Source organism: Mesoplodon bidens (assembly GCF_964165515.1).
Source record: "Mesoplodon bidens genome assembly, chromosome: 11".
NCBI lineage: Eukaryota > Metazoa > Chordata > Mammalia > Artiodactyla > Ziphiidae > Mesoplodon > Mesoplodon bidens.
This window is the reverse complement of record NC_138167.1, coordinates 94,907,637-94,934,807: the sequence shown is the minus strand read 5'-3', so window position 1 is coordinate 94,934,807 and position 27,171 is coordinate 94,907,637. Positions and strand designations below refer to the sequence as shown.

The 27,171-nt window shown below is 36.4% G+C and overlaps 1 protein-coding gene across 4 annotated transcripts in view; it reads right to left on the bottom strand.

The window, feature by feature from the left end:
- The window catches only part of PPFIA2 (PTPRF interacting protein alpha 2), a 402,262-nt gene that overhangs the window by 221,485 nt on the left and 153,606 nt on the right, over positions 1-27,171 (bottom strand). The gene's annotated exons all lie outside the window — the stretch shown is intronic.

The window sequence follows — 27,171 nt, the reverse complement described above, 5'->3', positions numbered from 1 at the left end:
ACCCTATTTGCCATCCTGTTCTGAAATTGTATGTTTTTTTCACATCTTCTTCAAAAATTAATGCTTTGCAAATAGTCCAAGTTATAAACTTCTGTAGAAATTTTTTTCAACTGCAGAACCATGTTTTAGATTATTATCTTTTGTTTACATGCATAAATTGCATTAGAATGATTGACTCTTGTCCACATTATGCAGATAAAGCAACACAGTAAAGTCACTTTATTTGACTGAGAGACCATAGCACTCCTTACTTGTTTTTAATTTACTTAAGCTAATGTTTCTTGGGAGAATGGAAAATAGCTATGAGTCAAAGTATATATTCAGATGTTCTTTTTTCCCAATTTTATCTTTCATTGTTGAAATAATTTGTTTAATAATGTACATCAAGAAGAAGAACATATTTTGAGTAAGAATTTTATACAGGAAAAAGTAAAAGGAGATTATTTTTCAGGGAAGAAAACATTTTCAACACTTCCTGCATGCTGAGTTTTTACATTTTCTTTAACAGCCCCACACTATTAAATACATACTAGCACCCAGTCTCATTGTGCAAAAACTTAATTACTCTGAAATTTATTATTGCCTTTTGCTTGTGTTCTTTAAAAACCCTGTATCTATACTTCACAAGTAAGCAAAAATCAAATTAGCTTTTCTAAATCTCTGCTTTTAATGCATTAAAGAAGGTTCAGTCCTCTTCTAATTAGCCATGAGTTTGCTAATTTTGCTCTGTTGCTTTGAAAAAAGATCACTCTTAGAATCATTTGAGTGGTGAAGTGGTGAATCATTGGTACACACAAAAGGAGGACCCTGATTGGTTGAAGAATCTTGACAGATGTTGAAATATGAATTGTTTAGAACACAATAATACATAAAACATTAAAATTAATGAGATTTTGAGGTGAGATATCTCTCATCTTAAATTACTCTTTCCACTCTTCCTTTGATTTTTGTTCATCAAGGTTAGTAAATCTTCAGATCCCAGTAAGATCTGAAGTAAGACAGAAGACTAAAAACTTTTCATTCTAATTTAGACAGAAGACTAAAAGCTTTTCATTCTAATCCAATATAAATAACTCTGCATCTAGATGGTAAATTCTGTGAGGGCCAGAAATAAGACTTTCTTGCCTCTGTTATATTGCCAGCTCCTCACTCTGGGTTTGTCAAAGAGATTACATTTGTTAAATAAAGACAATGTTAAACTGTTCACATTTAGTAATGAAAACTTGAATGCAGATGGATTAGCATTAGAAAAACCATAACTAAAATATTGTTCCTGATAAAGCTATTGAGGTATGAATTTTAAAGCATGCCATACCAGGTTCATTCTTTTAGAAGCACTATTTTTTTTTTTTTATTTAATCTTTGCATGCGTTGGGCCTTTGCTGCCGCACCCAGGCTTTCTCTAGTTGCGGCGAGTGGGGGCTACTCTTCGTTCCGGAGCACGGGCTCTAGGTGTGCGAGCTTCAGTAGTTGTGGCACGCAGGCTCTAGAACACAGGCTCAGTAGTTGTGGTGCACGGGCTTAGTTGCTCTGTGGCATGTGGGATCTTACCGGACCAGGGCTCAAACTCGTGTTCCCTGCATTGGCAGGAGGATTCTTAACCACTGCGCCACCAGGGAAGTCCCTAGAAGCACTCTTCTTTAAACATTTTAAACTTATATTACGTGTATTATAATTCTAAAATTTGATATCCTTGGAAATAAAATTTGCTACTTATTGTGTCTTCTGATTCTACCACAAGGCAACTTAGTTCTTCTTGTGATTTAAAATAGAAATTGCAAGCTCATGTTTGTTTATCTGATCGTGTGGGAATTCTGTGAGGTCTGGCTGAAAGAACTTCCTTCAGAGAAAATATATTCTTCCTTCTGCTAGGCACTGTGAAGCAGGGACTAGTAATTTAAAAATCTGAACTCAAATCCTTTTCAAGGGCAGTATGGTGGTAATAACTGTTTTTTTTCTAAACCTTAACTCAGGTTCATACTGATAGTCTGACATCTTTTTGCTGATGGTAGATTTCTTCAAGGCAATCCTGTCTCTGGGAGTTTAGTCCTTCAGTGTTCTGGATTTATACAGGGGTTTTAGTTATTCTCTTTCTTCCTATATTCAAGGCCCTGTCTCCTCCCCTGCTCCCAGCATACCCGATTGACATTAAACCCCGAGTTTTTAGTTCTTGGGATCAGCAAATGTCATCAGGCTGCTCAAGTCTTCAGAAAACACTGCACTGGTTTTTCAACAGCCTATTTGTTGCATTTTACCAAGGCTTTTGTACTGTGAAGGTCTTTCATATTTGCCACATGAGCAGAAAGTGGAAGTTGAACATGATAAAATATTTAGAGATGTTGATTTCCTATACTGAATTAACATTAAACATGATTCAACCTATCAGGGAATTATCTTTGGAATTTTTTTCTCTGTGAGTTACCTAGTTTGTGAGACACATGATTAAATGTGACATAAAAAAATTAATGAGTTCATAAAAGAAAAACACAAGGAATCTAGGTTTATATCACATAAAATACGAACTGTATTTAAAATAATTCAGTCAACTAAAAAATTCACATTTCATCAGTGAAAGTGTTTTCTGTTAAGATGTTTGGTCTGAAGAAGAAAAGCAAAACCTCAGGACTGAGAGGAGAAGAGGGGATGAGAGCTACCTTCAATTATTTGAAAGGCTTTCACTTGGAAGAATTACTTCACAGATGTAATTATTATAAGGAAGTCAGAAAAATGTTTTTATTAAATTATAAATTCACCTCACCATTTATTAATTCAGCATTTTTTATGTGATTGTCATGTGTCAGAATTGTGCTGGCATCACAAAGATGGATGAAATAGGTTTCAGCTCTAAGTTCTGCTTACAGTCTAAGGAGGTGACAGACATGTTCCAGATATACTGTGATATATATTATATTGTGATTAAAATTGAAATTTATTCCAAAAAGTGGAGACAATTTTTCTGCAACTCAACTGTGCATCATGAAAAGTTATATAGAACATTTATCATTGTTGGTGGGACTGCAAAATGGTGCAGTTACTTTGGAAGTTTGTCACTCCCTCAGAATGTTAAACATAGAGTTACCAAATAACCTAGAAATTCCATTCCTAGTTATATACCCAAGAGAAATGAAAACACATCTCTACTCAAAAACTTGTATATGAGTGTTCATAGCAGCATTTTTCATAATAGCCAAAAAATGGAAACAACACAAATGCCCAACAGTTGATGAAAGGATAAACAAAGTTTTATCTGTTGGATGGTAGATCTATACAGTGGAATATTATTTAGCAATAAAAAGAAATGAACTATACTGATACATGCTATAACATGGATGAACCTTAAAAATGTGATAAATGAAAGCAGTCACAAAAATCACATATTGTGTGATTCCAATTATATGAAATGTATATGAAATGTACAGAGTAGACAAATCCATAGACCCAGAAAAGTAGTCTAGTAGTTTCTAGGAGCTTGGAGGAGAAGGGGAATGGAGAATTCACGCTAATAGGTACAAGTTTTTTTCCTTGGTGGGGATTATAAAAATGTTGTAAAATTAGATAGTGGTAAAGGTTGCACAACTCTGTGCATGTGCTAAAAATCACTGAAGAGTACACTTTAAAAGAGTGAATTTTAAAGTTAGTAAATTATATCTTAATAAAGCTATTATAAAAAACTATAACGGAAAGAAAGCTACATAGAGTTTTTAAAAATCAAAATGGAAAATGACTTTCATAGAAGACATGTTTTCCATTTTTGAGATCTAATATTTTCAGTTCTATAGGATATAGATTTCAAGTTTAATTAAATACCTTGCTGAACACTTGGGAATTTATAACATTATAAATATAATAATTTCAAAGTACTTGATAGAATCACCCCATCCCCTTTTTTTTGGTTTGGTGAACATATAAAGGTAAATTGGTTCTTGGCTTCATGCAGAAACTTGAAGGGTCTTTGGGGTAGGAATCACTTTTAAAATGCCATACTGCTTCATCTGTGGTAATATATTCTTAGAGGACACTGAAAAAAATTAAATGCCGGGTGCCTGGGTAAAAGTCATTTCCTTATTAATAACTCCATTGTATGCTAGCAATTTTTGTTTCATTTTACTGCCCTATATAAGACCAAATAAATGGCCTAAAACCACCAGGGTAAGAGTCAAAAGCTCTTGAGGTACGCATAATGCACAAATTCAAAAAATTAATCCACACTATTTTAAGCCCGGCTCTCTGCTAGACACTTTTGAATAAGGTGTAGTTTCAACCACATTGATGCTGATTATCTAGTGGGGAAAACAAAGCAGATAGTTATATACAGTGGGACAGGACCTTATGATTAAAAGTGTGCAAAGTGCTATAGGAACACTCCAGAGGAGTGGGATTAATGTTAAGTGTGGGAGCCAAGGTTGGCTTTAAAAGATATTGTTTTCATATTGTCGAATATGTTCAAACATTTAACAGGCTTTGTTCGCCATCACGCTTCCATACTATTTAAATTCATACTTTCTAATTTATTTATACTTCAGTAAGTTGAAATAATAGCAATATTCCTTACGGTACCTTGAAAACGGAATAGAATTGGTAAAACAGATTTCATGGAGGGCCAGGCCCTTATTTTAGCGAGAAAAGCATAAAACCATATTTAATCTCCTCAGCTTTAAATCTCTATTTTGTTTCCATTTGGGCATAATTTGATTTTTCTATATTAAATATTTTCTATTAAAATATAAAGAGCATTGCTAATTTTAAGTGCTAATATTTTTATTAAGGGGATAAACTTTAAAATTAGCTAATGGTTGAAAATTCTATTTAAAATGTCATTATGTCAATGGGTCACAGGTTTTTTTTTTTTGAGTATAGGTTTGCTTTGTTGGGTGAAACTTGCTGCAATGGATTAGAGGAGTTGAGACATTGGTCAAAGTTCTTCATTTATGATCACAAGTTTTGTTTTCAGAAAGTAGTTAATATGTTAAACTAATTCAAATTTTATCCATTATAACTATTCAAACTAATTGGTGTATTAGTTATCATTCAATACCAAGATTTCCTGGAGAAAAATAGTTATCTTTCAATACCAAGTTTTTACTGAAGAAAATTAAACATTCTGAAAGAACATTTCCTCTTTAGGCTTCACATTTCAGTCAGTTCATTGTAGATAATCTCTGTTATATTATCATACATTTTCAGGGGTAGGAATTAAATTAGTTTCTAGATACAACACAACTCATATGATCAATAATAATAGCACCAAACAATAATTTTCACTATATTTCAAGCACTGTTCTAGACCGTTACATGTGTTGACTTATTTAATATTCAGGATAATTATTTGATCTTGCTACTATGCACATCTCATTTTGTATCAGGGGAAATGGAAGCACAGAGAATTTAAGTAATTTCCCCAGTGTCTTACATGTCTCAATGTCTTATATGGAAAGGTTAGCACTTGAAGCCAGCTGTCTGGTGTCAATGTTCTGTTTTTAAAGCACTACACAGTACTGCCACTCTCATTCATTATTACACGGACACTGTAACACAATCTCATATAGAGTATGAAACAGAAACTTTAGGATATAAGCTCAGAGAAAGGATAAATAACCATTGTATTTCTAAAAAATGCTATTACCAATGCATATTCAAGCACAAACTACTTAAGAAAAATTCTATTTTTTATAAACATATTAATATTTTAACATTGCAGATTCCTAATGATAACTCTATTCAATAAATGTACACAAGTATTTTCAAATTTGGTTGCTTAATCCTTAAATGTGCTAGTGATTACATCTTAAAACTAGTAAGTATGCCATGTTTAATTCATGTAACTCTTTCTAGTAACAACAGGAAATGAACTATACATCTTCAGTTGAGAAGAGTTATATATTCACTCTTGGCTAATAGTAACCATTATAACAATAATAAATAACATTTTTAGTCTGTCTAAATGTATTGTTTTTACATAACTGTCAATTACAATTTGCTGATGAGAAAGTGCAAGTGAAATTAAAGAGAAATATGTCATATTTTAGCTAAATATTAATGGTTAAGTAAACCTGAAAACATATGCCAGTCAACTCCATGTTCTTCTTCTAGTCAAATGATGAATCATGTAAAACCCTGGGACTAGATTTCTTTTTAAAAATTGTATATATTGATTCCTTTATTCAATGGATATTCATATTTTGTAAAACTTAATGTGATTTCTGACCTTAGGGAGCTTCCCTTAGGGATGAAAAACATGTGAACATGCACAGCACTGTGTGTTAAGCTTGAAGCATCTGTAACATCCAATGGCCATGACTGCGCTGATCTAGCATGTCTGTTGGGGGTGAGTCTGTCATTAGTTTATTCACATGAGAAAGAAAGGTGACTTCTGGGAAGGTAAATTAGGTAAGTGGTTTAAATGTCCAGCTCTGGACACAACTGCTTTTGTTAGAATCTCAGCTCCACTCCTTTAGCAGCTGTGTATCCTTGGGAAATTTACTTTACCTTTTTGTGTCTCATATGATTCATCTGTAAAATAGGGATGAATCACAGAACTAATCACCCAGCCTCATTAGGTTGCTGTGAGACTTTACTAAATTATTCATGTAAAGTGCTTAGCAAGTATAAGTACTTGTTGATTAACATTATTATTAATTTTTAAAATTATTATTGGAACACACTCACAGCTCATATCTTTAAGGACAGGAAGCTCATGTCACAGGTGATTCTAGGAGTAAGCCATTTATCCCCAAGCCCCACCTATCTATAAGACTGGCACTGTCACATTAGTCATCAGTTTCCATGGATGATATTTCATATCCAGGCTCTCAAGTTCCCCCTCAGAATTCTATGATAGTCAATTCCAGTTATTTCTATTATGGAGAGAAAAAAGTGTCATTTGGGCCTAATATCATAATAATGACAGTTGTTTGATGGCCAGCCTGATGTTTAAAGGATCTGGACAGAAAAAACAATTAACATAAATGACCATAGAAGACAAAAGGTAAAAAATATATCAGACTCACAAATAATTTGGAAGTGTGTGAGGATAATGAGTCCCATAAGCTGATTTTTTGATTAGCATTTGCATTTTGTTTAAATTTTTATTCATTTTCACATTTAAATTAGCGATTTAAAATACATGTTACATTGTAAAATACTTTGTGAATATATTGATCATTGCTGAGAATTCCAGCACTTGTCCAAAGAAAAGTTCTGTTATGTAACAATACTACAGAAAATAAATTGAGTTGATCTTTCGTTGTCTTTTCCTATCATTTTATTATTCCAGGTTTTAAAAAATATTTGCATTTCGCAAATAGGATCAGACAAATGTGAAACATTTGTCACATACAGAGGGTATGGCCATATTGAACCAGAATCCACTCCAATTTTTATCCGCAAATGAGTAAAATGCACTACTTTGTCATCTGTTTCCTCCCACCAGCACTACTGATTGTCATCACCTGCCATTTTGACATTTCAGGATTTTTTTAAATTAAGGTACAGTTAACATATAACATTATATTAGTTTCAGGTGTATAACATAATGATTCGATATTTGTATATATTGTGAAATAATCACCATAAGAAGTCTAGTCTAGTCTACCATCTTAGCAACTTTCAAATATGCAATACAGTATTGTTAACTATTGTCACCATGCTGTACATTACATCCCCATGACTTATTTCTTTTATAACTGGAAGTTTGTACCTTGTCACCCCCTTCATCCATTTTGCCTATCTCTCACCCTGTGTCTGGCAACCCCCAATCTGTTCTCTGTATCTATAAGCTCTTTTTTTTTACGAGTCCATCTGTAAGTGAGATCATACAGTATTTGTCTTTCTCTATCTGATTTATTTCACTTAGCATTGTGAAAATCACTTGCAAGTTCCATTATGACAAATGGCAAGATTTCCTTCTTTCTTATGGCTGAGTAATAGTCCATTGTATATATATATACCACATTTTCTTTGTCCAGTCATCCAACAGTGGACACTTAGGTTGTTTCCATATCTTGACTATTGTAAATAATGCCACAGTGAACACAGGGGTGTACATGTCTTTTTGCAGGATTGGTTCTTAAAGATCACATGCTATCCCTCCCTGTTCCATCATAACTGGGAGCAGTTATCACCAACACACACACGTACAAACACACAAATTAAAAGAAACAGAGACAAATAACACAAAGATTTCTCCTTGTCTTTCTGTCACAATTTCCAACTGATTATCATGTTTTGTCATTCTGCTTTTTTTTTTTTTTTTTTTTTTTTAATTTATTTATTTATTTTTGGCTGTGTTGGGTCTTCGTTTCTGTGCGAGGGCTTTCTCTAGTTGTGGCAAGCGGGGGCCACTCTTCATCGCGGTGCGCAGGCCTCTCACTGTCGCGGCCTCTCTTGTTGTGGAGCACAGGCTCCAGACACGCAGGCTCAGTAGTTGTGGCTCATGGGCCCAGTTGCTCTGCGGCATGTGGGATCTTCCCAAACCAGGGCTCGAACCTGTGTCCCCTGCATTGGCAGGCAGATTCTCAACCACTGCGCCACCAGGGAAGCCCCCATTCTGCTTTTTTGATATCTCCTGTATCTATCCATCATCTCCTTTTCCAGTACTATTGTCTTTTATTTTTAAAATTTTTAATTGAAGTATAGCTGATTTACAATATTATATTGGTTTCAGGTGTAATATTTTTATTGATCATAATTCATTTAAAGTTATTACAAAATAATGGCTACATTTCCCTGTGCTGTACAATATATCCTTGTTGGCTATTTATTTTATACATAGTAGTACCCCTATCTCATGCCTTACCACCCCCCACTAGTTTTTTCTCTATAACTGTGAATCTGTTTCTTTATTACTATATTCACTCGTTTGTTGTATTTTTTAGATTCCACATGTAAGTGATCCCATAGAGTATTTGTCTCTGTCTGACTTATTTCACTAAGTGTAATACTCTCTAGGTCCATCCATGTTGTTGCAAATGGCAAAATTTCATTCTTTTGAAAAAGAATTTCATTATTTTTTATGGCTGAGTAACATTTCATTGTATATATATACAATGTATATATATACACATACATACACACCACATTTTTTTACCCATTCATCCATCAATGGACACTTATATGTTGTTTCCATAACTTGGCAATTGTAAACAATGCTGCTATGAACATTGGGGTGCACATATCTTTTTGAATTACTGTTTTCATTTTCTTCAGATTTACATCCAGCAGTGGATTTGCTGGATCATATGGTAATTCATATTTTTAGTTTTCTTGAGGACCTCCATACTGTTTTCCATAGTAGCTTCACTAATTTACAAACCCACCAACAGTGCACAACAGTTCCCTTTTCTCCACCTCCTCACCAACTTTTGTTACTTGTAGACTTTTTAATGACAGCCATTTTGAAAGGTGTGAGGTGGCATCTCATTGTGATTTTTGCATTGCTCTGATGATTAGCAATGCTGAACTTCTTTTTTTTTTCATGTGCCTGTTGGCAATTTGTATATCTTCTTTTGAAAAATATCTATTTAGGTCTTCTGTCCATTTTTAATTGGGTTGTTTTTTAATATTGAGTTGTTTGAGTTGTTTATAAATTTTGGATATTAACCCTTATTGGTCGTATCATTTGCAAATACTTTCTTGCATTCAGTAGGTTATCGTTTTGTTTTGTCCATAGTTTCCTTTGATGTACAAAAGCTTTCACATTTAACATGTCCCATTTGTTTGTTTTTGCTTTTCTTTCTTTTTCCTTAGAAGACAGATGCAAAACAAAATTGCTATGATTTATGTCTCAGAGTGTTTTGCCTATGTTTTCCTCTAGGAGTTTTATGGTTTATATTTAGGTCTTTAATCCATTTTGAGTTTATTTTTGTTTATGGTGTGAGGGAATGTTCTAATATCATTGTTTTACATGAAGCTGTCCAGTTTTCCCAGCATCCCTTTATTTGGAGGGGGGGCATGCCATGGAGTTTGTGGGATCTTAGTTCCCTGATCAGGGATTGAACTCAGGCCCATGGCAGTGAAAGAGCCGAGTCCTAACCACCGGACCACCAGGGAACTCCTCAGCATCACTTACTGAAGAGACTGTCTTTCCTCAGTATTGTATATTCTTGCCTCCTTTGTTGTAGGTTAATCAACCATAAGTGCATGGGTTTATTTATGTATAATTTACTATTGATATACTACCCATCTTTCAAGATCCATTTTGTATTCTACCACTATAGAGAAGGTTACTCAAAAATTCCCCCAGTTAGAAATAAATCGTCCTTATATTTCTCTCTCATCTATCTATCTATCTATCTATTATCTTATATCATTTGTTCTTACTATTATAGTCTTTCTTTTGAATATATGTCCAGTTCCCCCATTACAAGATCTTCCCCATTATAAGACATAACATTAGTCTTGGTATTATGAATAAACCTCTTAGCAGTGTTGAGCATATGGTAGATGCTTAATAAATTCATATTGAATTAAACAAATTAATTGGTTTGGAAATACACAACTCAAACTTATAATGTCTGTTGATTCACAGATAGGTCTACCCAGGGAATTTTAGGAGCTATGAGGTCACCTTTCAAAAAATTCTGATTCTTTTGTTTGTTTATTTTGCTTTGTAGGATATTTCTAGAAAGGTAGCCCACTGAACATTGCAAATGCAAACATTAGAAACTCAGCATAAACATAAACACCTTGATGGAAGCTCATAATTGTCAAAGAGAGAGAAATGAATCTGAGCTATCAGCATCATTCTTTTCCATGGTTCTCTCTATCACAATTTTGCCATCACTAATGTTTCTAAATAAGCAACACACTATTTATTCTAAATTGGATGTTTATGTTTAAGAAAATGCAAAAGTTAGAGCACTAAATGCAGTTAGAGGTTTGCTGAAGTTTGTATATTTAGATCCTATACGAAATCTGGGTGTCAGATTCACATTCATCAGATGTAAGTAATTTTTCTTAAGTAGCTCTGTGCAATGGAAAAAGCAAGAAAAATTTCTTCAGACTTCTTAGACTTCCAGACCCTCAGATTGTCTATCACAGAACCTCCCCTCTACGTTTCCAATGTGCATTTTCCTTCAGTCTCACCAGTCTTTTCCTGTTTTGTTCTCATTTTATGCTGCTGCTTTTGGCACTTAGGCATTTACTTATACATGTTCCATTGATTTCACTCATGTTTAACACCCTCAATTCATTCCACTTTCTTCGACGCATAACTCCTGTATTAAGAATCTTTCAATGAAAGGAAATGACAGCCTAGCTTGCCAACTGTAAGCGGTTATCTGACTTCATTTCTTCAAGGCCTCTGACAATTTCTGGCTTCATCTCCTGCCATTTCCCACTTGAGCATAATGCTACTTTTACCCATTCCTCTATTACATCAGACTCTTGCCTGAAGATGGACTTCTCATTTGCTTTTCTTTAGGCCTGAAAGGCTCTCCTCTCTTCAGTGCTATCTTCTGAGAGAGGGCTTCCCTTTTCACCCACTCTAAGTTAGGTTTCTGCAACCCTTTCTTATCAGTTACTATCTCTCTCTCTATTCTGTCATGCTTTTGGAAAATTACCTTCTGATATTTTCACTCAATTCAGCATTAATATTTTTTTGCTTTATCACCACTCTACTAAAACCCAATTTGGGTTCTCTATGAAGGTCTTTTATGTTTAATTCATCTTACAGCTAGAATGCACTGAAACCAACACCTTGTTTGGTCATTTCATTCCCCCATTCTCCAATCAAAATATGCCAACCCAATATTTGATAAACACCCCATGCCTAGAGGATAAAAGTCCTTAGCCTTTTGTTCAAGGTCACCCTGTAGAGCTTCTACCTACAGCCCTAAACTGTAACTTCTACTACTCCTTTAAAATGAATTCTGTGCCTCAGGGAATAAAAAATCATGTTTACATACATTCCTCCCTGTTCAGTTTCACATCATTTCTCTTGCCTATTTCATTCTCTCATTCATCCTTCTACATTTCTAAATCTTTGTTCTTTATTTTGGGCCTAGATCAAGTTCTAGCACTTCAGTGAACCCTTCTCCAACTGCTACAGAATTTAATGACCATTCCCTTTTTCTTCATACTTACTCAGATCTAAGCAGAGTTTTATGTTCCTGACTATGAAGACAATTTAAAATAGTCTTACAAATTGTTGTATGAAAGAAGTACCTTATAACTATTATACGGTTTATGTTTGATATAATAAAGTTGCAAAATAAAAAGCCAGAAAATCTCTCAATTCTCATTGTTTTCAAAAATTCATTACACTCCTCCATGAATGCATTCACTCAAAAACACTGAAAGGCTTTCTGGTTGAGGATCCAGTGCTCTGTCAGAAAATGGAAACATAGTAGGAGACCATATTCAGTCAAAACAGACAAAAATCCTTGCCATTAGGGAGCTTACATCCTTGCAGGGCTGGTGGTGAGGGCTGAGAAGACAGAAAATAAAGAAGGCAAATAGGCAAATATAGAGAACAGTAGATGGTGGTGAGTGCTAAGGAGTAAACCAAAACAGGGAGGGATGGGGTTGCAATGTAGATAGGGAGGGCAGAAAGCACTCAGGGAGAGTGTGACATTTGAGCAAAGGCAGGAGATGATGAAGGAATAACACATGAATATCTAAGGGGTGGGTGCAGTGCTTCTGGTATGATGGAAGGGCAAGTATAAATGACGGAGTATTCTGAGCAGAGTGAACAAGGAAGAGAAGGAGACCAAGTCCCAGTAGTAACTTGGGCCTCAAGCATGTAGGACTTTATAGGCCATTGTGAGGACTTGGCTTTGGGGAAGCAACTGGAAGATTTTGAGCAGGGAAGTGGCATGATGGGATTTCTGTGTTAATGTAATTCTTTGGGTAGCTGCTGGAGAGACAGATTGAAGTGTGGCAAGAAACGAAGCAGAGAGATCAATGAGAGGGCTCTTGCAAGAATCCAGAGAGAGGCAGTGGTGACTTGGACCAGATTGAAGCAGCCAGTTTCAGTAGCCAGTGTATATATGAATATACTTTAAATATATTGTAAAATTATATGAGGGTGTGACATAAAGAGGAAAGTCAAGGATGATGGCTGATGATTTGGAGAATTTGGGCCAAAGCATCTGGAAAACAGAATACAGATCTGGAAAATTATGAGAAGGGCAAGTTTGGAGCAAGGGGCAGGGAGTCAGGAACTAAGTTTTCGATGTGTTAAATTGAGATGCCATTTAGAAAATGAAGATGTATTTTTTTGAGGTCTGGAGTTTACTGGAGGAATCCACCTTGAAGACGTTAATGTGGGAGTCATTACTTATAAAATGTACTCAAATCTATAATTCAGCCAAGATTACCAAAGGTATGTGATAAAATGAATAAAAAGTGAAGAGGTTCACAGACTGAGTCTGGTGTGCTTCTCAGTGTTTGGATGTTGGGGAGATGAGGAGGGAGCCAATAAGAGAAACTAGGAGAGAGTGGTCTGAGAGGGAGGGGAAAAAACATAGAAATGTTATTACTACAAGGCTGGAAGACGTTGCAAGCAGAGAGTAATCAATTCTGCCAAATACCCCTGAAGTCTAGAAACTAATCACTGGATTTGGCAACACAGAGATCACTGATGTCCTTGATATTATCAGTTTCAGTGGAGAGCTGGGGGCAAGAGCCTGAGAGAATTAGAAGAAACTGGAGACAATGAGCATTCACAATTTTCTGAGTCATTTTGCTGTAAAGGAAATGAGAGAAACTGGGGTGGGGAGTGTAATTAAAGCCACAAGTGGAGTCAAGAGAACTTGTAAAAATGTTATTATTAATATGGGAAAATAACAGAGTTTTGAACATTGATGGAAAAGAAAAGCATAGAGAGAGAGGAAGATTATAGAAATCGTCTGAGTAAGCAAGAGGGAGCTGAGGAAGGGATTGGTCTTTGCAAGGAATAGGGCAGGTTTTTCCACAGTAACAACAGGGAAGAAAGACCATAGCGGCATGAGATGCAAGGGGGTGGGGAGATATGGTGATGGGAATTTCTGTTCTCTCTGAGTAAGAGGCAGCGACTGCGAATGAGGATGGGAAAGGTGGTGTTGCAAATGTGAGAGAAAGTGAAGGTGTGAAAGTACTGTTTAGGACACAAGTCTTCAAGTATTTGTTCAATTATCCCCTAAAAGAAATTTACAGAACACACCTCCTCACACATCTTTAGAGTGACATATAAAATTTGTTACTCTATGTTAAATTGGGAGCAAAGTATGCAGTTTCTGATATATTGTAAATTTTGGCCTATTAAAATTTTCTGCAATAAATGTATTTAAATAAATTGAATCAAAAATGTGCAATATCATAAGGCTCCAATTTTAAAATCTTCCTTCTACCTTGAGTTCTCATGAATTGTTATTAGTCAAAATTATTAGTCAAATTATTTTTAGTCAAAATTATTGACTAATTATTATTAGTCAAATTCCTATTCAAAGAAAAGCAACATACATATAATAAAATGTTTAATTATAAAATACAGGAAGTAAATTTTATTTGCAATGCGTAGCATAATAAAAAAGATAGGGAGGAAATATTGTAACTTGATTAAGGAAAACTTCACAGATGCCAATGCATGTTTTGTCTTATTGTTTTGTGTCTCAGGAGTTTTTCTAACTTAGAGCAATGTACCATGAAAAATTTGGGATGAATGAAAGTTATGTATTGCCTCTCTCCCCTTCCCCCTCCCTTCTCCCCTCTCTCCCTTCTTTTCTTCCTTCCTTCCTTCCTTTCTCCTTTCATATTTCTTTCTTTTATATAGAGGGAGATAGGTATTTGAGAAACGGGATGTGAGAAAGGAGAATCAGCTTGATTCTTCACTAGGCAAATCAGTTTGAGGAAAGGCAGCTCATGGAAGATCCAATCATGGATCAATGTATGATCCTTGATTAAATTCTGGACTGAATTAAAAAGCTACAAAGAATAAGAATATTTGGAGGAGAACTGGAGAAGACTGAATATGGATTATTTCTTCAATAGCATTGTATCATGTGAAATTTCCTTGGTGTGATAATAGTGCAGCAGTTATAACGGGAGAAAGACATGCTAAGCCTTTAGGGGTGAGGCTCCATGTTATTTGCCACTTACTTTATAATGTCTCAGATAAAAAGTCAGAGAAAGAAACAGGTGAAACAAATGTGCAAAATAATCAAATCTAGGTGAAGAGAAAAAAATTGGTAACAATAAACTTTGACTCTACACACTTTGTCAGCTTTAATACACATAATCAGAGTTCAATGTGTTTCTAGCACCCAACCCTGTGGGATAGTATGGGATAATTCAACATCCAGAAATGAAACAGAAGGGATATGCTGAGTATATGTGTATCATGCGATGTTGATGATGTTATGTTTATATGAGTAAGACTAGAAGGATGGTTTAGTACCATAAAAAAGGAGACAGATTTGAGGCATAAAAATAAACCTGAGAAGGTGGTATATTATGCAATGTACCACAGCTTGCTCTTCTTCTTGACTATGACATGCCTCAGAGCAAATAGAGCTAACTTAATAGACTTTAAAATGGCTTTAGCCCTACTGGAGCACCATTTCCCTGGCGAGTGGGGTTACAGACTGTTCTTAAAAATTCAACAATCAGTAATGAAAATCTGCCATAATGAATAGTCCCAAATCATAAAGGTCAAAATGTATGTTCTAACCCATGCTTAGTTCCTCATGCATATGAGCTGTCTGGCAGCAATCCCACTTCCCTAGAGACAACCAAATGCTTTATTCACCAATGACAGTTGTGACTACAGAAATAATCCTCTCAGAGATTGTTCTTTGTGATTAATAAAAATGAAAACAGAAGCCCTTGCACCCAGGCTACATTTTCAGGTCATTTCATGATTATTTTTGGCTCAAAATTAAGTATTAAAAAAATGAGATGCCTTTGAATTCCTAGATGAGACTGGTGACAATATTTTTTCTTACCAAGATTATTTGTAAATTAATCTTCTTTATATTAATTTTCTTTTCAAGAACACAGGTTTCCCTATATGTTTTTGGCATATGGGTTACATAAGAAAACATAATAGGGATGAACTATAAAAAGGCCTCCTCTCTGCTCTCATGATGGTCATGACGGTCTTGTGTCTAAATACATCCCCATAACTCATAGTTAGGACCTTTTCTAATCCTCTTAAACACACCTAAAGTTCTAGTTCTAAAGCATTTCCTTCACATTTCATGGTCATTGCTCAATTTCTTTTTTCCATAATTTTTCCTTTCACAATCTCTTCAATAAAATTGATTTGGAGGAGGGGGACACAGTATCCCAAATGCTGATAATATAAACAAAAAACCTAATAGCTGCTTTTCTCATAAATTTACATATAGTTAGCTTGGCTGGTGAGAGCACACTGTAGTATATGCCATAGAGGTTTTCTTTATATGTAATCTGAAAAAATTTTAAATTTACAGAAGAGTTACAAAGACAGTGCAGAGAGTTCCTATATATCCTTTACCAAACTTCACCTACTGTTAACATCTTATACAATCATGGAATATTTATCAAAGCTAAAAAATTAACATTGGTGCAAGACTATTAACTAAACTATTCAGTTTTCCTAAATTTCTCCACTAATATTCTTAGTCTGTCCCAGGATCCAATCCAAGATACCACGCTGTATTAAGTCATCAAGTCTTCTTAGCCTCCTCTAATCTGTGACAGTTTCTCAGTCTTTCTGTGTCTTCAATGATCTTGATGTTTTTGAAAAGGACTGGTCACATATTTTGTAGAATGACCCTCAATTTGGGTTTATCTGATAGTTTCTCATGATTACACTGAGGCTATGAACTTTTGTGCCCCTCTTATTGCATCATCTCAGGGTGTACAATTATAGAGTTTTAAAATGCATATTTCCCTCTGGGAAAGAAAAGCATTATGCATCAAGTAATGGAAGAGAAAAATTATTACGATATTCTCTCTGGTGGCATTTTTGGCCTGCTGGCCATAAACCAACACTATAAGTTAGCAAGTAGGGTGTTGCAAGGACTCCAGCACTTCTGCCACATTCATCTTTGTAGGCCCTGCCAACCCTGCAGTGAGCGCATGGAACATTCTCCCTGCCAGGATATACACCCTGTCTCTGTTCCATGTCTCTGTAATGCCTCTTCGAAGGGTGAACCATTCCACATCTGCTCTCCATCTTCTACTGTCAAAAACTATAACAACTAAAGGGAGTCCCTGACTGTTATTTATTGTTGTTGTTCCAGCTAAGAAAATTGCTGATAACTTCAAAAAAGGGCTACTAACTTTCCTTCTCTCTTTTATTTTCTCAATCCTCTCTTTTAATCTACATCAGAGCAGAGAGGCACAGTCAAAAGCAATGCCCCATGGGAGTCCACATTCTTCCCTGAGTTAATTCTCACCTTGGAGATATTGGCTCAGCTAATAATTATTATATCGTTGAAGAACAGGGAAAGGGGAAGAAGGGAAGATGAGTCACCATGTATGTACCATGCTCAGCACTTTCCATCAGATCCCATTTAAATCTGAGTACCTATGAGGTGAATATTATTTTCTCTATTTTACAGATGAGGAGAGTGGAGTTCAGTGGGATTAAAGAAATTCTTCAAAGACAGCCAGGTAGTAAGGAGTAATGACCAAAGGTTCCTCCCTTTCTCACCTGGAGGTATAAATCATGCACACTCTCTGAGTCCAAGGTTAAAAGGCATACATTTTCATGATATCACCAATCAAATCCAATCCTGATCCCATTCTTCTGGAGGGTGGGTACTCCAATAATTACCCTGAGATATTTGGTAATGGCTATTTCTGTGGCTCTGATCCCTTTTAAAAGGCAGAGATGATGTAAACAGTGATATCCATAGCGCACAAGGGTTTCACAAAGTTCTTATTCAATTCTATTCGATTATATATAGACTGGACCCTGTTAGAGGTCTGAGAAGGATTTTGTTTATCTCCCTTAAAGAGTTTAGTGCCTCCTCTTTCATATGGCTAGTCCTATTCTAATACAAATGAGTATTATAAATCCTGGAATCTTAAAGTACAAACAAAAATGATTTCCCTGTTTCTGATGGCTCCCTGTGTCACACTCAACAATAACTAAGAATTCCTTGTAGGAATGTGGCAAAATGAGAAACTGAACACAAAGATTCTCACCTTTACACTTGGCTTTAACATTATTTATCTGTAAAGATCCTGAATTTACAGATCAAATTTCTTCATGCCCAAGGTCTTAGGACTCTCTATTAAGAATGAGAAGTCCGGCTGATCACATAACTCTCATGGCAGCATGGGCTGCCCAGCACTTCCTGGAAACTTTTCATCTCTGTGAGATCCCGTGTCTGGGTCTCTGATTATTCCTCATGCCTAAGTGCCTACTTGATAATCCCTCCAGAACACTACGCTTCCAATACTCTGCATTGCTATTTCCAGCCCTTACCAGGAAACCTTAAATCTAAGGACATGATCCTCCTGCACTGTCTTACTTCAGCCAACACAACACTGACCAGTTCCTCAGAGAAGGGAGCCATCTGTGGTTGTCATTAGAGATGCTCACAAATGTTCCAGGTCTTCTTTTCTTTTGGGCACATGGCAACATGCACTTCCCTCCCCTCTACAAAGTTAGCTGTGGTCATCTTCAAATCCTAATTCTTCCCTTTGCTAGTTAAGTGACTTGGACAAGATAGTTAAAATCCCTGAACCTTAGTTTCATCTGTGACATGAGGAACACATACTTAATTCAGAGGGTTGTTGTAAGGGTTAAGTGAGTGTGTAAAGCACCTAGAATGGATATTGCAGGATTTCCCTTTTCTCATTACTGTAAACAGAATCAACCTTTACCTTCTTTTCACTCTACTCTCAGGGCATGTAACCTACAGGCAGCTTTAGTAAATACACATTCACATAGTTTAACAGTTGATTTTTACAAGTTGCTCTTTCTCACCATAGTGGAAAAGGGTTGGCAAAGATTATTTCTTATAAAGTTTTGCAGTTCCAGCACAGTTCCAGGATATAGCATACACACAATAAATGCATATTAATTAAATGACTAACAATTAATGAATGATGACCTCCACCTGGAAACTCGAATGCATTCTTCAAAATCCGGCTTATTGGCTCCCTCTTGATATCTTTTTTGATTCCTCCAGATACCTTTAGTACTTTCTTCCTTGCAATTACATTGAACCATCTATCTATCTATATACTATCCAATCTATTTTATAACACATAACATTATGAAATGTAGAGTTTGATATCCTAACTTGTGAACACTTAAACTCAGACAAAAAGCAGCAACAGAGCAACTAGCATCATTAAATGAGTCGTTATTATATGCTTGACTCTCTGCAAAGTACTTTATATAATCATTTAATTTAATATTCCATCAGACCTATAATATAAAGCAGATATGCAATCACCATTTACACTTGAGGAAACTGAGGTTTAGAAAGATTAAATTACTTACTCAATGTCATAAAGCTACCAAGTATCAGGGTTGGAATTCTAGTCTCTTTGGCCCAAAGCCTGACCTCATAACCACTGCAGTATATGCCCTCTCTATCCTATTCATCCCTGTAACATCCACCTCTGCCCAGCCCCTGCTTGTAGTAAGGTGCTTGGAATACAATGAGCATTCCATAAACTTCATTGCATTAATTAATTTCCATAAGCTTTTTATTTGAGTTCATTTATACATTTTACCCAAAATTTTAGCCATTTCAGATTGGAAAGCTTCCAGATCAAAGAGCACACTCCACATACAACACTACTTTTGGCAAATAGATTCCAACATCTTGTCAAGCTAACAACCTGCTGCCACTGATACACAATAGAAACTGCTCAATTTCTATTTCCAAAAAATACAGTAAATTATTTGTTTTAAAAATGTAACTTAGGGCTTCCCTGGTGGCACAGTGGTTGAGAGTCCGCCTGCTGATGCAGGGGACACGGGTTCGTGCCCCGGTCCGGGAAGATCCCACATGCCGTGGAGCGGCTGGGCCCGTGAGCCATGGCCGCTGAGCCTGTGCGTCCGGAGCCTGTGCTCCGCAATGGGAGAGGCCCGCGTACCGCAAAATAAATAAATAAATAAAATATATAACTTAAATTAACATAATCAGATTTTTGTCTTACTTGGGTATTATATTAAGTAGCATTTAAGATGCTATTTGTAAAAGTAGCATTTAGGGTGTCAAATGGTCACTCATTCATTTGTGCTAATGATGTTCAAGTCCCGACCTGCTATATGACCCATATCTTTGAACTGTGGGCTTTTCTGAATTTTATCTGTTAATTTGAGCCTGATTTCTCAGCTGCTGTTTCTGTTTGTCCAAGGACTTAACACTTGTACTCCTGACTTCTGCTCTTCATAATCAGATAAATTCAGATAAAGCTGCTTCAGGGAAGAAGTCAAAACCATTGCCAATAATAGCAGTTGCCCTGCTTCAGTCTATTTTCAACACTAGCTGGGAGATTCTGTTCACACCACAGTCAGACCAGCACCACCACCCACTGCTCACAGTCCACGAGGGGCCTCTTACCTCACGCAGAGTAAAAGAAAGCCAAAGTCACCGCTATTGCCTACAATGTCCTACACGATCTGCACGCCTCTACTCTGATTTTATCACTGATTATTTTTTTGCCTAATCTATTCTCTTATAGCAGAATTGTCCTTTTTGCTCAAACATGCCAGGAATGCTTTCACCTCAGAGCCTTTGCACTTGCTACTCCCTTTGCCTTTTCCCAGAGGATTTCTCCCTCATGTCATCAAGGCATTCTCTGCCACCTTACTTAAATTTGCAACACCCTTCTTTGCTTTATTTTCAACCAGGATATGTACTGCTATCTAACATACTATATATTTGCTTAAATTGTTGCGTTTATTGTCTAGTCCCCCTGAACACTATGTAAGCTCCATGACACAGGCACATTTCTCTATTTTGACCATGTTATATTATGGAGTCTAGAGAAATACTTGGCACACAACAGATGCTCAAAACATATTTATCAAATGATTGAGTAAATAAATGGACATGTCATTATCAGCTTTTGCAAATGTTTCAGGCATGGATTATTATTACTAAATAATACTAGCCAGTTTATAGAAGCTAATATACGGTCTTGTTTTACTAAATCTTTACATTTATCATTAATATTTTTATTTTTTAATGAAAAATTTTAAAGAATATACTAAAGACAGTATTATTTCCAAGACAAAGATTGACTCAAGTAGATCTAGTGCTTCTAATACTCCTATTGTCAATTTGCTGCTAAGGGAGATCAAAGAACAAGAAACTGAAAGCCAAGGATGCATAGAGCTAAAGACATTAGTGTGGCTTTGAAAAGAAAGAGGGGCTTCCCTGGTGGCGCAGTGGTTGAGAGTCCGCCTGCCGATGCAGGGGACACAGGTTCGTGCCCCGGTCTGGGAGGATCCCACATGCCGCGGAGCGGTTGGGCCCGTGGGCCATGGCCGTTGGGCCTGCGCGTCCGGAGCCTGTGCTCCGCAACGGGAGAGGCCACAACAGTGAGAGGCCCGCATACAGAAAAAAAAAAAAAAAAAAAAAAAAGAAAAGAAAGAGATCTGAGCCCTGGCATTGAGAGGAAGTTGCATAATAAGGAACATTTTCTCTCAGAAAAAGGGATGTACATTTTGGAGGCACTACTTTGTTTCCCAGTGGAATACCATATTTTCGTCGAATCCATGCCTTGACCTGATTTATAATTTTAAGAAAATAGATCAAATGACCCTTTCTCATTATAAGCAAACCTTTCAATCTTTCTTTCTTATCCTCAGCCTTAGACATTCTGAACTCAAGTTAATCTAAATTTATTTTTCATCATTTATCTAAACAATATCTACAATTAGTAAAAGTAGGCCATCATCTACTATCTAATACCACTTATGCTGCTCCCTTTACTTGGAAAGTTTCCTCTATATACAGCCATCTACTTACAGAAATTTTAAAAGAGGAAATAAAGAGAGAGTGCAACAGAGGCAGACACAGAGAGACAAAGAGAGACAGAGAGACAGAGAGAGAATATTTAATTTCACTTTGACACCAAACAAGAGCTCTTCAGTTATTTTGAAATCCTATGTGTGGTTTTTATTCTCCAGTGTTTTATTAAACATTCCCACCTCCCATAACCACTTCTCTCTAGTGAGTTCTTTTCTCTCATTTTCTCCCTTTCACTGCCACAGCCCTGGTCCACATCAGTTCTTCTGGTAAGGATTATGGTAACAGCCTTCCAACTAGTTTCCTTTCTAGAATCTTTACACTCCAGACAAAACTTCAGATCTCAAAAAAAATCCCTGAAATTCAGATCTGCTCATCACACTGTTAAAAAAAAAAAGCCCAACAAAGTCCCACTGTCCACATGATAAAGTTCCAAGATCAAGTGGTTTAGCACGGCATACAAAGTTTTCCATAACCTGACTCTGATCAAATTTTCTTGTGCAACTCTAGCTAGCCCAGTCTAGATACATAGGACTATTCACTCTTTTGTTGTTTTGTAAAAAGAATAACCTTTACTAACTGAAAAAATAAAACAAAAAAATGCAAACAGTTTTCTTGTCATTTATGCAGTTTCTGATAACCTTTTGGTAGAATAGGAACTGAAATCTACAATCTTTATACAGAAATTGATTTTCCTGGGTCCCTGGAGATTGTTCATTTTTTCCTATTTATAAATCTTACATTTTTAAAATTGACCTCAAAGTCTAAATAGTCATGCAAACACTTATGCATAAACACACAAAGAAGGTATTTTAAGCCGAATCTACAATGTATAGAAAACTGGGGCAGACTGCTAAGTAATGCTTAGTTCAAAAACTCATTTAAAAGAAAATCTTTTGGATTGTTATAGTTTATGAAAAAAATACAAAAAAGGCAATTTGAGCAAAGTAATACTATATTTAAAGTAAGACAATTAAAGATAGACTGATATTCTGGAGGCAGATTATTATTACTTGTTGTCAGATACTTTTACATGCAGTTTCATACTAAGTAATTTAATTATACACTAATTACACATAGATTAGGTATTTCCCAAGTATTTAAAAGTCTTGATGAACACAGAATCTTCTTTCTCATAAATTTTTGAGGCTCAGAAGCAGGTTGACTATGGAAAGGAAACAGAAGAAAGTGCCAAACTATTAAAATGCTAAAAAGAAGCTGCACCTGAATGTATTCAGAGTAATAAGACTAACTGTTACAAGGCATCTTTGGAAAGAGATAGAAAATCTTGTCAATCAATCAAAAGGACAGGATCTGGCATTCTATTCTTTTTACCCAAGTATTTTCCCCATGACAGTTTTTATTTGATGTCTTTGTTGAGCTCTTGCTCTCTATGCAAGTGGGTTTGATCTGTATCTAGAACTACAGTGATGGCCAGCAGGTCTGATCTGTACCCAGAGCTACAGTGAGTACTGGTCCTAGCAGTTAGTACTTGTTTTCTGGCATCTGGCTACAGGTTTGCCCATAACATTTGCAGGGCTTATGACAAGAGTACAAAAGGAGGTTGAGTGCTGTCCGCCTTCCTTTCCCACCAAAAAGAGCTCTGTCCCACACAGTGAAGAGGCTCAAACACATGTGTGCACTTGTACATTCTGGCCCACAGGCTTGAGCTCCTCCACTACAAAAAGCCACTCTTTGGCGCAATGGTTCTATGGGTGCACGTCAGAGATGAGGTCTATAGACAGAGGAAGAGGTCCCTTCAGGACTTGGGAGCAGGCTCAGGTTACTGGGTCAGGGCATTTCAGGGTTTCTGGTACATAGAGATGACCTAAAAGGGGTAGTGGAGGACCTAGTTGAGCATATCCTCTTGACCTGAAGAACACCTGTTCTGGTGGGATGAATGAGATCAAAGGAGGACCAGAGCAGGGCTCATTAAAGCACAGAACACAGAACAGAGCTACCCTGACTTTGTCAGGTTCTTGATGAAGAGTAAGGATGGAGTACCAATAAGTATTTCAGCAGCTGCTAATACCATGAGAATGCTGCCATGCAAGCGTAAGGAACAAGGTTGAGGAAATTGGAGGTCATACATAATGCTCAGTTAAACTGGGCTTATAAGATATTCCCTATGCTTACTTTTTATCAGAGACCCTGCTATACACTGAATGTTTGTGTTCCCTCCAAATTCATATGTTGAAAGCGTCTCCAATGTGATGGTATTTGCAGGTAGGGTCTTTGGGAGGTGATTAGGTCATGAGAGTAAAGCCCTCATGAATTGGATTAGTGCCTTTATAAAAGAGGCCGCAAAGTGCCACCTAGCCCCTTCCACCATAAGAGGACACAGAGAGAAGATGGTCATCTATGAAACAGGAAGCAGTCCCTAGTCCCGCTCACCAGACCCTGAATCTGCTGGTGCTTCACCTTGGACTTCTGGGCCTCCAAAACTGTGAGAAATAAATTTCTGGTGTTTATAAGCCACCCAATCTGTGGTATTTTTGTTATAGCAGCCCAAAAAGACTGATATGCTTTGCTCATGCACGGCCTTCTCTTTGAATACTTTTTCTGTCTTGTCTGCCTGGCAAATTCCAAGTGTTTTTTCTTTTTTCTTTTTCTTTTTTCATTTGTTTTTAAGCCCAGGTCAAATGCCTACTCTGTTTAGAACTTTTCCCAATTCACCACCAGCAGAACTAACTTATGTTCAGATACCACTTTGCATATAACTCTACCTTAACATTGCCACATAGCATTGCATTTGTTTATGTATATTTTCTCTATTAGAATATTAGTTCATTGAGCACACGGATTGTGGCTCATTCTTTACTCCAAACAAAATACATTACTGATATATACTAAGGATGCTATTTGTTGATAAATTAAATTAAACACATATATTAGGTTTTCTATTCCTATACTGTTCTGTTAATCTTTATCTTGAAGCTAATGTTTATCAATGTCTTCTGTGAAAAATGTGACATAATATTCAGATATTATATAACCAGGAAGGTCTACAGTAGATATATTATCTTCATTGATCAGGACTATCATTTGGATAGCAAAGGGCCAGATAGAAAATATTTTAGGATTTGCAGGCCATACAGTCTCTTTCCTACCACTCAACTCTCCTGTTGCAACACAAAAAAAACATAGATAAGACGTAAATGAATGGGTATGGCTGTGTTCCAATAAAAGCTTATTTACAAAAATAGGTGATGGGACACATGTGGCTCTCATCTAGACCAGTCTTCCTCTACCATGACTACACAAAAAGTAAGGCATTTTAAAGAATAGGAGGAACAAGACCACTTCATTGGGGTCTGAACCAAAGCAGAACTACCTGTCCATTAATTCCCAGTGAAGTATGGATATATGGATGCTGGAAATCAGGTAGTACCACTCCACAGCGGTTCAAGGACTTCAGATATTACACAGAAATTAGAAAATGGTAAGGGAAAGAAGGTTTTTAACACTAGCCCTCCTGTTGATGAGGGAAGACCTTCAAATTATATTACTAGAGTGCCTATTCCATCATCCTCTTCTCCTACCTTTGACCTGAGATGATATATCTGGGCCAAATCCCAGGTATAAAGCTGAGGTGAACAAGCTTTTAATTACAGTGACTTACATAAAGTCATCTGTGTCCCAAGGGTCTTAGGGCCCTTGATAGCTCCCTCTTAACCATGTCCTCTTGCTTCAGGGACTACTTTCAGTCCTTGCTTTCTGAACCTGCTCACTCTACCCAGCCCCATCTGAGGCCCCTTCATTTCAGTTTTAGCTCTTGATTCCTAACTTTCTCTTTAAACTTGAAATTGCATGATGTCTTCTTGTGTGAAATTCAGTCTTTGGTTTCTCTCTGCCCCAAGCTCAAAGCTCCAGGTCACCTCCACTCAGTCCCCCAATCAAATGAGGCTTCTGTGGATCCAGGACAGGTCAGAGTTCTGAAAACAGAACTTGAACAAAAGAGGAAGCCAGACACAACCTTTAAAGTAAATATTCTCCCTTTTCCTTGACAACAAAGAACTCAAGATCATTTCTGTGAGAACTCAACCTTGTCTTTCTTCATCAGAAGTAACGTGAACATCTTAAAAAGTTCAGAACCATTATATTCTATCTGTTAGATGTTAAGGAAGACTAGAAGAGGAAAAAAGGAAGGAACATATTCCACAGATAAAGAGCAACCTGACTATTTCAACCACCTAATTGCCTATGCCTTATATTTTGGTTTCTTCACTTGGCAGATTCCAAATTATCTTCACACACATTCCAAATTTCAGCTGAACCCTCAAGAATTGAATATTTTTCAAACAGCTATTATATATATATTTATATATATATTCCCATAATAATAGATATACAAATAAACATATGAGATAGATGTGTATGTGTGTATGTGTACATATTGTATGTATAATAACTTCCCTCAGAAATACATTTCTCATGAGCTTTGGGTAATTTGAACCTCAAGCTTGTCTACATGTTAGTTTTTCCAATTTTCACGGAAAAATTCACATTTGTTTTTAAGTTTGAATTTGATACTTGTGTAACTTTAATCTATCAGTACAGCCACAATAAAATCATTGACTACTGAACAGAATTTTAAAAGAAAAAAATATAAATATATTTATAATCATATTCTATATTTAAAATTTATCTATCACCTATTAGGTACAAGATACTATTCAAAGCTCTTTACAGATTTTTTTTTTTTTTTTTTTTTTAGATATATGATTTTTTTTTTTATTTTTTTTTTATTTATTATTATTATTATTATTTTAAATTTATTTTTATTTTTGGCTGTGTTGGGTCTTCATTTCTATGCGAGGGCTTCCTCCAGTTGTGGCAAGCGGGGGCCACTCTTCATCGCGGTGCACAGGCCCCTCACTATCGCGGCCTCTCCTGTTGCAGAGCACAGGCTCCAGACGTGCAGGCTCAGTAGTTGTGGCCCACAGGCCCAGATGCTCCGCGGCATGTGGGATCCTCCCAGACCAGGGCTTGAACCCGTGTCCCCTGCACTGGCAGGCAGACCCTCAACCACTGCGCCACCAGGGAAGCCCTCTTTACAGATTTTAATGTGTTTAAAAACAACACCATGAGATAAGTTTCATGAGTATACCAATTTTAGTGAAAACAAAAGAGGTACAGAAAGTCACAAATACGTGTGGCAGAGCAGGGATTTAAACACAGGGTATAACCCAGAGTCTTCACTCATAACTACTTCTGTTTTTTTCTTTCCAAACCAATGTTATGATGTACTAATTTTGTATCA